Raw genomic sequence first — 15,604 nt, 5'->3', positions numbered from 1 at the left:
GCAGATATCAGGCGATAAGCTATGTCTGGCCTCCAATGAACCGCTGTCGGATGCTAATCTCATAAGGCGTGTGAACCTTAATGTCATCTATATCTTCTTCTTTCGAATCTGTGCATGAGCAAAGAACAGGAGTCATGGATTTCCAACCCAGACACAAGGATGGTGAGACTTCCTGCTTTAACATGAGATGCATTCCCCTGGGAGATAACAGCAGGAATTCGGACCACTACCCCTTCTTTTCCAAGAACTTTGGGACTAGCCATTGAGGTGCTTTTCCTTGGGGTTTGTTTCTGCTGGCATCTTCCAAAGCTTGGAACTAAATGGCCACCAAGAAGGGGACTTCCAGCTCCGTCAGCAACCTAAAAGACCAAACGAAACACAGTTAACTGAGTTTGGAATGTTTTCTTCAAAACTGCCTTAGGGTTCATAAAGCAGCTACCATTTTATAGTGTTCTTTTCCACAAGCACACCATGAAGCAAAGAGCAGGAATTACTACCTGCGTGTTTTAGAAAAGAAAACTGAGGCTAAGAGCAGATCTCTTAGGCTTTACAGACTACAAAGCCGTCAATAGTAAACACACAACAGAAACACACATCTTCTGACTAGAAATGTTGCCCCTTTCACCCTGGACCCTAGCTAATTCTGACTCAAAATAAATCCTGACCTCAATCTGCAGGGATCTGTCTGATGGATCTTTTTGCGGGAATCTGTCCTGTCCAATGTGGTAACAAGCACATGTGGCTACTGGGTCCCTGGAGTGTGGCTGATATAATGAGGGACTGATTTTAAACTTAACTACATGTGGCTAGTGGCTACCACAGTGGATGGCAACACTATAAAATAACTGCAAATAACACCAAGAGATCTACCTTGTGCTGAAAAAAATGGAAGCAGGGAAAAGCAAAGGAACAAGTATCAAATGGTATAAACAAAAAATAATATCAAGATGGTAGAGTTAGACTCAGCCATATTAGCAATTATACTAAACATAAATAGACTAAATCCTCTATATTTAAAGGTGTATTGTCATCCTGGATTAAAGACATAAACCAACAAACTACAGCTATATCTTGTTCACAAGAGACGCTGAAATATAAGGACAAAGACACATCAAAAGCAAATGGATTGGAAAAAAGATAGATTGTGCAAAAGTAAACTCTAAGATAAGGGGTGTTATCAGGAATAAAGACAGGCAATGCATAATAGTAAGAGAGTCATTTTGAAAAAAAAAAAAGACAATTCTAAACATATATCTAACAAAATTTCAAAATTCATTAAGCAAAATTAACAAACTAAAAGGAGAAATAGACAGTCACAGTTGTAGATTTAATATATTTCTCTCCATAATTAACACAGCAAGAAGACAAAGTGATTATTAAGGATATTTACACTATTTAATCCACTCAGCCTGACTGATATTATTGAAACATCACCCAACTGCCTGAATGTACACCCTTTTAAAGTGTACTCAGAAGATTAAGAAAAAAGACTATAACACATCTCAATAAATTTCAAGTATTGAAATCCTACAGAGCGTACCCTCTGTCCCCAAAGAAATGAAATTAATAACAGAAAATTAGTAGAAAATCCTCAAATATTTGGAGATTAAGCACAATTCTAAATAAAGGGAATCAGAAAATATCTGAAATGAATGAAACCAAATAATACGCAGGAAATGGCTGGATGCAAATGGAGCAGTCTTGAGTAAAATTTATGGCTCTCAAAGCATGCATTTGAAAACTTCTTAGGTTTAAAATAAGTGACTTAAGCTTCTGCAAAAAGTTATAAATTAAACTCAAAGTAGAAGCAAAAGCAGAAGAAATCAATGAAATTGAAAAAAGAAAAAAATGAACAAAGCGCAAAAGTTGGTTCTTTGAAGTAATTTATTATTTTTTAAGATTTTATTTATTCATGAGGGCAGCCCGGTGGCTCAGCGGTTTACCCTTCCTGGGAGCTCCCCTTCCTGCCTGGATTATGGCGGAATCACCATCACAGCACCCTGCACACCTGAGGCAAGCCCACAGCTCCTGGCACAGGGCCATCCAACATAACTGGCCCCTGGGACGACTTCCCATGATTTTTATGTAGCCAGCATGCAAGTGTTGAGGCCAAGTCTCAGTGAAGCACTGTCATCAGAACCAGTCACCTCTTGCTTCCAGTTTCCTAGTTCAGTTTCTTCGTACGTTGGTTTATTCTTGTCAATGGTTAAGGTGGTCCGGTCTCAATGGCTGCGGGATGCCGTCCAGCGTCATCCCTGATCCTCCAGTCCGTCTCAGGGTCCCAGTGCTAGACTCTTCCAGCTTCCCTCCGGACTGCAAGAGCAGCATACCATGGCAGGAGGGGCTGCCTTCTCTTATCTCTCAAAAAAGAACACTATTTTCTTCCTCACTTTTGCAGTACTTAGGAAAATTCTGTGAGTCATGGTGGATGACAAACCCTCTGCCCTCCAATCCCGGGTTGGGTCTCAGCTCTGCTGCTTGACCAGCACTGACCCACAGGGCTGCGGACGCTGCCATCTGGCCGGCTCCAGCCCCCCTCCCTCCTGACGATGCCCCGGGCACTGCTGTTCCATCCACATCGCAAGGGGAAAGGGTGGCTCAGGGCACAACCAGGCTCGCGCTCTGACCAACCACTGTCTCTATTACCTGTATGTCACCACATAAGCCACAAGCCTTTGCTTCCTGTTTGAAACATTCACCAGATCATACAAATAGCCGGGCCTGTAGAGCTCAAAGCACAGTCCGTGGGCCCCTGTAAAATAGAGGTGGGCTGGCCTGGAAGCATAGGCCCAGGGCTCGGGAGGCCAACTCTTTGGGACTCATGTCAATTATCAAAAGTCTCATACGCTGTAAGAGCAGCCCACTTTACTGCAATCCTACTGAGGCCACTGCATTGAGAAATGTTCTTAACTACATCCGCAATGGTGAGCCTGCATTTAAAAAATTAGTATCTAAGGTAACAACAAAAAGAAAGATTTTAAGAGAGATCTAATGACCAACTACTTGCAATAAATGTTCAATACCTCTTTAGGGAAAGGTTTCCGATTCATGTTAAGGTCAGGACAAGAGGAACTGCAGAAAATGAACATCAGAGGAGACCGGGGCCTGTTCCCCATGTCAAAGGCCTCTGTCCCCTTAGGTGACGGATGTCAGTGTGGGCAGCCTGGGTGAGCATGAGAAGGGCACCAGATCTAAATCTTTACTGGCACCACACCCAGCCGCACACAAGATCACTGTCTCGGCACAGCCAGGGACCCTGAGCCTGAGACCTACCGAGTCATCATGGGGACCACACGCACCAGCGGAAGGCGTGACCTCCCTAGTGCATGTCACCCACAAGTGACCCTGTGCTGCCCACCCTGTGTTGAGACTGCTTCATCGGATATACCGAGTGAATGTAAGGGAGGAGACAGGGAGTTGGCTTGCGAGTTGTAGAGATCAACTCCTTCTCGGAAGTGAGGCTGCAGGCTTGCCAATGAGCTCACAAATGTGAAAACAAGCTGTGAAATATAAAAGTGGGATTGTGAGGCCCCCGCGCACAAGTTCCTGGGAAGGGCTCATGCTGCCAGGAGGGTGGACCGGTGGTGAGGAACGTAGGGCCATCTTCAGTCACAGGCGCGCTTGCCAATGACATAGGCAGGCTTACCAAAACCCATATCCTCGCACACAAGCATATCCTGGGAGCCCGCTAGGCGGCGGAGGAACAAATCCTGACCCAAGGTCGCAGGACTCAGACACCCCAGCTTTGCACCCTCTGGAGCCGCTGAGTCCACGGAAAAACTTGGACGGAGCTCGGAAAGGTATACTGTGGGGTCAGTCGCTCTGAGGGACGGGCTATATGACCCTAATACAGGAGGCTTTTCCATCGCGTTCTATGAACCTTACATATGGCTGAGGCCCAACAGCAATAATAAACAGTCGCTGCTTCACCATCACCACACGTTGTAGGCAGGTCCGCGCGCTCCGTCTTCTTGCTCAATTACCCATCCAGTTGGCCTGTACTTTCAGTGTCTAATGAGGTTGTCCCAGCAGGTTACATTCACATTATGGCCCTGAGTGAGACTGGCTTGGCCACATGTTTTGGTTATACCTGACTTCACACTCATGAGTGGTACTACTCACCCCCCCCTGCCTTGTGTGGGTCAATTGAGGCCACATGCATGTCCACCACCTCCCATGTCCGTTGTCAACCATTAGTGTTCCTTCAGAACCAACCTGGCTCTGAACTGTGAGCAGTCACCACCATGTCTGTGTGGATGGCCGGGTTGCAGCCTGCCACAGGCAACGATGCTCCGACTTCGTTCATCGCGGGGCATCACCTGTCCTGTCCTGGTTCTCGAGACCACACCACAGATAGAAAATCAGGAACATGGGGCCAGAGAAGAAAGTAAAACATTCTGAGCCTAGAACGACAGCCCACTGGGATGCTGTGACACCTGTGTGAATACCATACCCATACAGCTGGCCTGGTGACATGACACTGGGGGTAGATAAGTTGCATATCCCGCAGCTGTTTATCCCTGAGTTTCTCATCCAAAGTCATCCCTAATTGGGCATGTCATGTCTCGTGAACACTTGCACTAAATGTTTCACCACCGGGGTTGAGAGCATTGTGCAAGACCACGGGCTCTCGACGATCCTCCCCCGAGTGTGCACGGTGTGCCCTGGTGTGTGAGCTCCGTTGACGACAGGTGTCCAGTACACGTGACCACGACAGAGAATCCAAACATCCTTAAAATGCAAAAAAGGGCCCTTGCCAGGGACGTCAGCAAGCCATTCAAAGAGCGTTGAGAGGAGGGCAACCAGCCCCAGCGCTCTTGGCAGCCCTTGACGCTTATGGCAAAGGGTTCCCACATAAGGTGAGGGCCACACACTGTGACTTTTAAAATTTTTTAATGCTCACATTTTCAACAGTAGAAACAGTAAGCATTTTTTTATTTATAACTCTACATCTGATTGTGGCTTAATTCACGCCACAAGATTCAGAGAGTCACAGGCTCCTCCAACTGAGCCATTCAGGTGCCCTTATAAAAATGGGCTATAATTTGAACGCAATCCTGTTTAACTCACTCAATCAAAAAATATTATCATTCAAAATAGACTACCATAAACGATATTATTAACAAGATATGGTCTCTATTCTGTGAATTGTAGCAAGCTGCTGAGTGGTATCCACCCCCCCCCTCACAGCACATCTCCACAACCCTCCCCCTCGATCACCGTCCCCCATGCCAGCCCCTGTGTGGCATTCCCCTCCCTATCTGGCAGCAGCAAGCGGGGAGGAGTCTGTGCCTTCCTATGCAGAGTAACAGACACACAACTTACTTCGTGATCACGACCAACTGATGTGCCAGCAAGTTGAATGCATTTTATGGAGTCCTTTGTTTGTAAACACGGGCTCGATTCTCTGTTGGAAGCTTCTATCGGAAAATGTACTCAACCCGAGACCCTCCTCTGTGGCTGTGGAGCACGCCCACGCGACCCGCCAAAAACTGCGCTTGAAATTAATACTAACAAAAACAACGTGTGTGAGCTGCTAGCTACACGCATCGCAAAGAAAATCACCGAGCAAGTCTTCAAAGTAAGGAACTCAAGTCCTGGTCCGGTTTTCTCTTTAAGCGATGAATGGAGAAATTAAAGGCAATCATTTGCAGCCATATACACGGGGTGGAAAGAATGGGGAACAGGAAGTTGGCCAGACCTCACCAACAGTTTTGTTACTTCGCGTGCCGCAGTATGACAAGCCTGTACTAGTCTCGGTGTGTCTTGCCGCCAGCCTCAGAACTATCAGCTGGCTGTCCTGGGACTCTGCCTCAAAGCCATGCCACACCAGTAAGTCAGCCGGTTGAACCAGCATCTCTTCACAGCCACCCGACACAGGAACTGTCTCAAACTGAGACTGAAGAGAAAGTTACTTTTATAAAATCCAAAAGAATCCACAGGCACAGGTGGACACAAATGTGTGCCGGCATGGCCGGAATACTCATGCGATCTGCAGTCACGGAGGGGCAGAGTGTCAATCTTGTCTGCACAGCAAGACTCCGTTCTCACGGGCAGGTTGCATGTGTGTCGTGACCCGGGCTGGAGTAGGGAGGGGCACCACGGCTCCCAGGACACAGCAGCGAACATCACTAGTGTCCTCTGCTCTGGCCACAAATGCCCTGACAGCTTTACATTACCTCCTGGCACCACAGATCTGGGACAGCAGCCCGATACGCGCAGAGAACGACAGTTTTTTCCACCTGTTATAAAAACGGAAAACACGCATCTCCAGCAGAGGGGTCCGCTGACCAAGCAAGATGCATCCCCATGTATGCACCTCACGCAGCCATCAAGATGTGGGGAAGCAGGGGGTCGGAGGCCCAGCTCTGCTGCGAGCTGTCCAACACAGGTACCACAGGGCCGCCAAGCCTTGTGGAACACTGCATAATGGCAGCAGGGATGGAGGTTGCCGAAGCATGGCTCTTGTGTGTCCAAAACCATCTTTTATGTACGGTGGCCTCATTTAGGGTCCTGAAGAAAAAAAGAAGTTTGTTTGGTTGTTTCCATGTACAAGCTCCAGGATTTCTGAGTATTACGTATTAATACGAAGCACCTAAAGTGCGGTTGTATTAGTCTAGCTGTCTGCCCTGATCGTTATTAAGCACCACGAAAAACTGTGGAATTTCTTGCAGTGAGAACTTAGCAACCATTTAAGACAGAAGCTGGGATCAATCAAGCTGTTGCCACCCAAATGATTCTCCAGTTGGCGGCCAGTAATATGCTATAGAGAAGGTAAAGAGGAAAAATTGGCTTCCAGCACAGCCACAGCTCTGGAGGCTGTAAAGAACATTCTAGGCTACAATACTGTCCACATTACAGCCATACAGACCACCCCCCGCGTCCCACCTCTCCTTCTGCGATTCCTTGAGCCCCATGGGCTATCTGTGGATCGCAGCACAGGATTCTGTTCTAGGAGGCCCCACCACGGTCCCTACCTCAAGATTGCAGCTATAACTGCGAGACCCCTGAGAGCACCCTCACTCACAGTTTGATGATCAGCCTCCAGGGGCTCTCTAAATCAAGGTTCCAGTCAGGGCCCTGCACCGTGAGGACCCACAGTGCTTGGGGAACCCTGGAAACCAGCCCACTTTCAGGTCCGATGGGATCAAAATAGGGCTCACCAGAACACAAGCAAATAGGGTAACGGCCAAAAACCAACACACATCGCATTGAAAAATTAAAGACAACTAAATAATGAGGGATGTGCTGTGACTCCTGGATGGCAGGACAACAAGACGCCCCTAAGATTACCTACACTTCAATGCAGTATCAAATTTCCAGCAGCCTTTTTTCCCCCAGAAACAGAAAACGGATGCTCAAATCCATATGGAATTGCATGGAGCCACTGAGAGCTCAGAGCAATCCTGAAAAGAAAGAATGGGAAGCTAGAGACTCACTTCCCCACATCCGTTGCCGTCGAGATCAAAAATGGTATGGCCGTTATGGAAAAGGTTTTGGCAGCTCATCACAAAATCTACACACTAGAATAATCCCGTGAACCGAGCAATTGCCACGCCTATCTAGCATATGCCCCCAAGGAGCAGACACAGGAACCACCAGATCTTGTGTGAATGTTCAGAGCAGCCCACGACTGAAGGCACAGATGAATGGACACACAAACTGTCGGCCATCCACTCATTGTGAAAATGAACAAGATGAGCCTTGAACCCACAGTGCAAAGCGAGGGTGGCCAGCTCTGAAATGACAACACAGTGACAGGAGCAAGGACTGAGGGCCGCAAGCGGTTTGCGACTTGCGGGGACTGTCTGGGGGCAGTGGCACTGCAGGGCACTCTGCGCAATGATCAGTGCCAGCTGAACTACACCCTGAGAGTGGGCGAGATGGCAAACGTGTTAAACCACTACATTCCCTACGATTTAAAAAAACAGCCAGCAACTCAGTAATAAACGACCAAACCCCTAACAACGCAGGGCAACGTCTAGGCTGACTGAGAAGACGGGGGGAAATGCGCGTTCTGCACCCTGGCCCTGGTGCTCCTCCTGTCTGCCCAGCACGCATCTCCACTGGGCGATCTCACTCAGACGCTGGCACGTCTGGAATCCTGTCACTGGGACAAGACCCCGGGTTTCTTATCCGGCATTCCCCGCCTGTCATGTTCCGATGTTCTAACCGGAGGGGAGAAGATAAAGCATCTGCACCGCCCAGGTGGTCTCTTTCTGAGTCGCGGGTGAGGGGCCCTGCCAGCCCCACCTGAGCCACCACTGCCCACAACGCATGGCCAGCTCTTGACTGGGCCAAGCAAAGTTGTGGAGCGCAATGGGCTGTCTAGGATCCAGAGGAGAGCACGAACTGGCACGTTAAGCCATCAGAGAGGTGGGAGGGGGGTCCCAAGTGGCACGCTCCATGTTTGCCAGTGATTGCAGTTCACCAGCAGAGTGTACAGAAAAACCATGGATAAACATAACGGTGGGCATGAACTTCTCCTGTGAGTAGCTTTCCTGTCACTGTGAGCTACATTTGGTGCAGCAGGAGGTTTCTAGGGTCTCCTTCATCCAAAGGAGCCTTGCTGTCCAGAGGCGTTCGTGTGGCCAGGGCCCAGGGCCAAGGGGCCCAGCGCAGACCACCCTGTGGACTGGGGGCCAAGAGCAGTGCCGCCGCACAGTGCCAGGACCAGACGGCCAGCTAGGCAGGTCCCTCGATAGACGCTGTATGCTCCCCGAAATGTCACCTGCATGGATGTGAAATTACTCCAGCTACACCATCTTTCTGTACCAAGTCCCTTCTGCTGGTTTAACAGATGACATAGGCTTGATGTATTTTTCAGGAAGCTTTGTGTATAATTTACCAACATGTAACAGATGCCCACTGGGCCTACGATGATGGGCATGTGTTTGCACTGGTAATCAGGCCCAGGAAACAATAGCATATAACCACCCCGCTTGTGGGAACCCTGACTGGCAGCCACTCGCACCCTGCCTGAAATTACCGCCCCCAGTCCACATTCTTCGGGGCCCGCCCACTGATGGGAACTCGTTTGTTATCTGGGGTCCCCTGCGACAGTCCCACACGTTCTGGGTCTTATTCCCCCACTGTGACCGCGATGCAACTCACTATTCCAATGTCCACACTTAGTATTTTCGGTACTCCACTGTGGGAACCCGTCTCCAACCTGACCTGCACCCCCTTGTTCTGTGGTAACCGATCGATCTAGATTCAATGCCGACACACAGTTCACCAGTGCACCCCTGCTGTGGAACGTGTACCTGGCCCCAGTCACACGCCGCATCCCCACCTTAGTGAAAAGGTCAGCACCCCTAAGGGGGCCGCCTTTGCATGCCACTCACCCTGGGCTGGGGGGGGAAGTCGTACAGCGATCGACAACAACCCCTCTCCAGTGGACAGACTGGGCACAGCTCAGCTCAGCAAGAGTCTCACGCTCAGATACCATCGCTCACGGGCGTTGCAGGACGCGGCCGGGATCTCTCCTTGCTCTGCTGCTGTGATTATCACCCGTCCAGGTTTGTGACATGTTGGACGGGTCCGAGTGAGCACGTTGCTGCTCCGGGGACCCACGCTGCATTGGTATTGGCACTCAGGTCCAAGAACCGTTGCCGGCAACCGCACTACCAGAGCACCCTCCTCCACCACTGGCTTCCGGACCATTTCCCTAAGCGTTGACACCCACATGCACACAGAAACGCCACAAGGACTGAAAAAGGGATTGATTGAGGATTGCTCTACGGATTTCATGGTTTCTTGCAAAAACCTAACCCAGAATGTTACCATGCGCCTTGCTGCTTGCTCACCACTAAGGAAACTTTTTTCCTCCCATGAAAACGTCCGCTGGTGACTCCGGGGCCCTGCAGGGAGTGAGACAGGTTGGCAGAACCCTGCTCTGTTCCGGCGGCCTCCCACCTCAACACTCAGGTCACACGTCCCCACCCTGTGGTGCCAACGTCCACTCCGCACGACCATGTTCTGTCCAAGACGGACAATCGCATCCTGCGACTGAGTCGACAACCCACAGACTGACTACGGGGAGTGGTTGATTTTGTTACGACTCAATTTCCATAGTGTCCTCTTCACGACCCTGCTCCCTCTTGGCTTCTAGCACACGAGCTCTAGTGAAGAATCTCTACACACATGGCAAACATTAATCTAATCTACATCCAGAGAAAACGTGTCTCCCTGGGCCCGTGGTCTGACAGGCACGCAAGGACAGTTCAAAGGGTGGTGAGAAGATCTCGTCCAGCCGTCGTGTGCCGCACGGCATCTCAAAGGCAAGTCCAGGAGGTTCTCAACCGAAGCTCATTTAGGATTGTGCAGCCACGCTCAGTCGAACCTGTCTTTGGCCACCGCCACATAGACAGCAGCATGTTCGTGGCATTCCTCCAAGCCTGACTAGTTAGACACACAGGGTCATAGAGTGATCATGCATGAGCTTTCAAATATCCCATACACAGACTGCAGCCACGTTCGCAGTGTGACGGAAATGTCATTCATTCCAGAGGATGGATCCTCATGACCTTACCTCTGGCTGACAGTGTCAGAAGGCTTTAACTGTTTTTATTTTAAGCCTTTTCTACCAACTTCATGGCATGATACATATATATATTATTTCATCTTTTTTAAAAAGTGTTGTTGTTATTATGAATCACACACACGCATAGATGAAAGAGGTCACAACTGCAGGTGGCGACGCAGCTCCATGCAATCCAGGAGCCGAGCGTGTGTGATCCGGGTCGATCCATTGTCCCGAGGCAAGGAGTCGTTCCAACCGGATGCGGTTTCCAAGGTCCAAGCCATTTCTGTCTAAAAACAGGTGACAAAAAATCCATGTCATCTGGTACTGAGATTCTGGTGCAGTAGAAGCTAGCATACCTCATTGTGACCATGTACTCTAGAAGTGACTAAATTCGAGTCTATGAACCAGGGAACTTAGTAGAAACGAAGAACAACATCTCGAGAAACAACTGAGTTTTGCTAAAAACTAGTAACGAAGTAAGAAGGAGAGAGTTGGAAGCAACTTTTTGCTGCAGCTGAAAGCAACAGGCCCAACGGTTTTTAAGTGAGGCTAGATGCCTAGGCGACAGTCATCACAGCACACTAACTTCTCTATCTCTCTCCTTTCTAACTTTACAACATCAACTTCCTATTTGACAGATTGTCCTAACAACAAGTATGCTGCATGTTTAGTTCTTTTTAAATTTAAATTTTTAAGAAGGCTATGTATGAAGTTCACTCGTCTTCACTGTTCAACAAAACTACTCCAAAGGAGAGAAACAGGTACGCAGCCACGGGCTAAAGTTTAGCATGTTTCGCTATCCCACTCCTTCCCTCTCAAGCAGAAAGTGCCAGCTCGGGTGGCAAAAGACGAGCCGCTGGGCGAACATCTCTTGGGTCGAGTTCGTTCTTCTTCGCTTGTTTATGTCTCTGTCGGGAGTCTGCACCAACGCTGCAGTCGAGCACACAACATTCAGCACGCACGGGTAGGACTTACTCACAGCATCTTCCCTATAAAACCCAAAGCCGTGTGCCCTTATGTCAAGCGAGACAATGCACACACCTGTCCGAGTCGACATCGCACACCAGCACATAGCACTCAGCAGTCCTGAACACCATAACGACAGTACATTCTTGTGCAAACTGTGGTCGGAGAACCGACAAACCTCTTCAGCACCCAGAGACCATGATAATGACTACTCAGATGCATATGAACAGGTAAACCAGCCAGCCTTCAAGGACAGAAGGCCAAAACCAACCTTTCCCAGATAACCTTCAACTGAGGTGCTACTCCACTTTGCACGCTCACCCACATATCACTGTGCATTAGACAGCGTGTGCGCACAGGGAAGCCTAACGTGCCTCACGCCTGTCAGACAGCACCTTATCGAGTCAGGCCCTCGAAACAGGCCGCATCAAGGGAGGCGTGGGGGGGAGATCGCGGGGAGGAGGCGTATCACACACACCGAAGAGGCTCACACAACACGACAAAGCCGAGAGACTGTCTCGCCGACGCAATCGGACAGAGTGCACAATATCCATCTACCCTTGAACGGAAAATCGCCCGAGGGGTTGAGAACTCAAGAGCTGGGACCGAGGCGGAGGCGACACAGTAAGCATGGGGGGCGTTGCGCGGCCGGTCTTTCATCACGTGTCGTGAATAGAAGTTCACCTGTGCGAGTCTGGGGGCAACCTTCGCTACCCCAGCAACGGTGGACATTCATCCTGGGTTATGCGTAACCCTACTGATGTTCAAGACACCAAACGACACCCACGTAGAAGGGACGAAAATGCAACCTACATGTAACCTTCCTCAATACCACGTGATGACATTAAAAGGGGCGTGATTGGAGCACTGTTGTTTCTACAACATAGAGGTCTTAGTGGCCCGCAGTCAAACTACTGTGGAGGAGGCATTCTCGAGGATGGCTCCAGCCTTCCAGGAGTGGGGGCAGATGGTGGAAGCTGAGGCTGGCCTCTAACCGTTAGGTCATGTGCACATTGAGGTCCATGGCCACAGTATGGGTCTGGCACAGAAACACACACGCCCCAGCGCCACCGCAGGATGGTGCCTGGAAGAAAAGCGAGACTGCCACCACGGCCTATAACACGACGTGAGGCACAACAGAAGGGGCGCAACTAAAGCCAATAGGCAGATCCCGTGCATAATTGGGTAAAAAGCACCATTCCAGACGAGTGGCTGTGCCTGACTGAAATGATGAACTGCGAACAAATCTCACTGACAGGAGTGACAAGCTATGCGTAGAAGCAGTACGAACACGAGTCGATTCCCACAACCCAGGTACTTTCACCTTGGCCCATAGAGCACACACCACACATGTAAGAGGGAGACAGCACGTGCACACATGTAAACATACATGAGGTCGCCCGGTCAGGTGCACCATGCTGCGGGATCACAGTAGATCCTCCCGACCAGAGAGGCACTCTAGAGGGCATTCTCTCTTCTTTCCACTCGCAGCGTAACTAATCATCTGCATCACGCAGTTCGATCTAGTTTTAAGATGTCCAATCCCTGTCGCACACGGCACCTGACTAGGTGCTGCGTCTGGGAGGGAGAGGGGGCTCTCCACCTTGGCGCATGCCCCCGTCGGGAGTGGTGGAGATCACTCTGTCTCCTCTCTTGAGGGTTACCCAATAGCCACTTACAGTGGTATCTAGCATAACACACAGTACATGTACACAGAGCACATGTACATAAATATGCACTTAAAGTCACAACACAACAAAGGTACACATATGGGATCTCATACACATACAACGTACATGTACATCTCATGTACACATTCACTCAGGCACGTAATTCATAACACAACGGGCAACCACACGCACAGCACACACATGTACACACAACGTACATTGTACCACACAATGCACCACTTATATGCCACAGAAGCCATAGAGCTTGCATATCCTGCACACACACACAGCCCACATGTATACTTGCACGTGTACAGTAAAATCAAAGGCGAGCAGCCAAGCAGGCGGGCACAACTGGCGCAAGCTGTTTCCTGGTGCCAGGAACACAGGACTCGATGGGCCAGCGCTCTTTTCCTTCTCACCAGCTACTCTGGGCAGACAGAGGCTCGGGGCCAGTGAAGGCCCGGAGATTAAAGAGAGGAAAAAACCCTTTCAGTTTTCCTATCTCACCCAGCGAGGAGCTATGGCATGCAGAGGAAGATGTCACATTCAGGGACCAGTGGTGCCGGAGAAGAGTGCACTTACCTGCCTCAGTTCCTGGGCGTCCCCTCAGACGCTAGCGGCTCGCTCCTCGCACTGAAGTGACGGGGCCACAGGGTCCTGGGCCCTGATCATGCTCGTGGAGCCTAGGCACGGTCATCAGCTCCAGACGCTGATGGAAAGTCAACAGCAGTGACATTCTTCCAGGAGGAGGTGCGAACAACGCACGAACATGCAGAACCTCACATGAGTTGATGTTTAAGACAATCAGTCTCTCTCTGGTCTGGCGACTTGGTGGTCCTCTTCCTGAGCTCTGCTGTGGTGGAGCTTGGGCTGGGGGCTGCAGCCTGGGCTCACTGGGGACCTGGCCCCAGCTCACTCCTTACCCTGCCTGTTTAGAGAGTGCACACTGACAATGTCCCAGGTCTGGCTGTTGGTATTTGGTCCTCTCAGGAAGGGCTACACCATGGGAGTATCCCAACAGTGCCACTTTGCGGAACCTGTGAAACTCCATAAAACTGCGCCTGGAAACGCGGCACCATCTCGTCAGCACCCCCAGACGCTTGCGGTTTCCCCAGAGCACAGGGAAATGGCCGGCTGGCTCGGCCAAGCAAAGCTGGTGGTGTGGCCCCCACTTTGGTGTGTGGGTGGGCGGGGTGAGCAGAGTAGTAAACGTGGCTCGGGCCCTGCTCAGGGGTGTTCCCAGCACCCCAGCACCTGGGCGGCTCCGGAAGCAGCAGAAAGGCAGCATGGAGATTGCAGTGATATTCAAGACCGGCCTGCATGCCCCCCACTGCAATGCCACCGTCCCCTTTATTTAGAGAGCTGACATTCTACCAAACCCTGGCACACCACAGGGTCACAGGAAGGGCATCAGTTAGGTCTACTGCATGTTCTCCCCATATTACAAGGCCCCTCGGTACACAGCATGGTCACGTCTCATGTCAGGATGTCGGACAAGCGACAGCATTTGGATGAGAATCCACTGTTTGGATCCCACCAAACCCCCTCAGAAACGTATCCGCTTCTGATTGGAACAGAAGGCACAGAAGGGCCAACAGGATCTGGACGTGGGGACCTAGGCGTGAGCAAGAGGCTCATTCGAGCAGAGCCAGTCCTGTGAATGCACTGCAGGAGAGGGAAGGGCCCAGCTAGCCATCCCCAGCAATTTATTACCATGCACAAGCCCCTCCTCTGGGGCACAGACCAGCCACCTCACAACACATACAGAACATACCCTCTCCTTCTCATTCCTCGACGTATCCTTACGAAGTGATTAACGCACTCCAGGGTGCCTGCGCTAAGCAAAGGAGCGTGGCTCTCACCAAGGATAAACGCAGGACTGTTGGGGACGAGAGGGCTTCTCAAGGTGCATGCAGAGGAGGAGCATTCGGGAAGCAGTGGGCGGGCACCCACGCAGAGAGCCTGTGAGGACTGCACCCCCACGAGACCGCCACACCAGCCCTGCATCCAGAGCCCTAACCTGTCTTACCAAAGCCCTTACTGTATACCATGCACACAGATGTCTGCTTTCTTTCTCGTTCATCTCAAAACAATAAAAAGCTGGTGACCAACAAACTGATCTCACAACACGGGTTTCTAAAATCTCCAAAGTCTCATCACTATTCCAGCCTTCTAAAGGGGATTATTGTAAGGAACTTTCCAACCGCATGCAACGGTTTTTGGCCTTACGTGATCTAAAGTGTCACAACTAAAATGTTACATAAGGAAAAGGTAACCGCAGAAGTTCCGCTGCAGTAAAGCCGTCAGAGCTGTGGACCTATGACGGCAGAAATAGCAAACATGTGGCCACCAGAGTATTATTAGTCTTACAGTGCCAAATCCATGCACACGTTACAATCATTGTGCTGATGTTGATGACAAAAACAGTTGGTCTCCT

This window comes from Canis lupus, chromosome 14 (genome assembly GCF_011100685.1).
Source record: "Canis lupus familiaris isolate Mischka breed German Shepherd chromosome 14, alternate assembly UU_Cfam_GSD_1.0, whole genome shotgun sequence".
Taxonomy (NCBI): domain Eukaryota; kingdom Metazoa; phylum Chordata; class Mammalia; order Carnivora; family Canidae; genus Canis; species Canis lupus.
The sequence above is the reverse complement of the archived record's forward strand: the minus strand, read 5'-3'. Positions refer to the sequence as shown.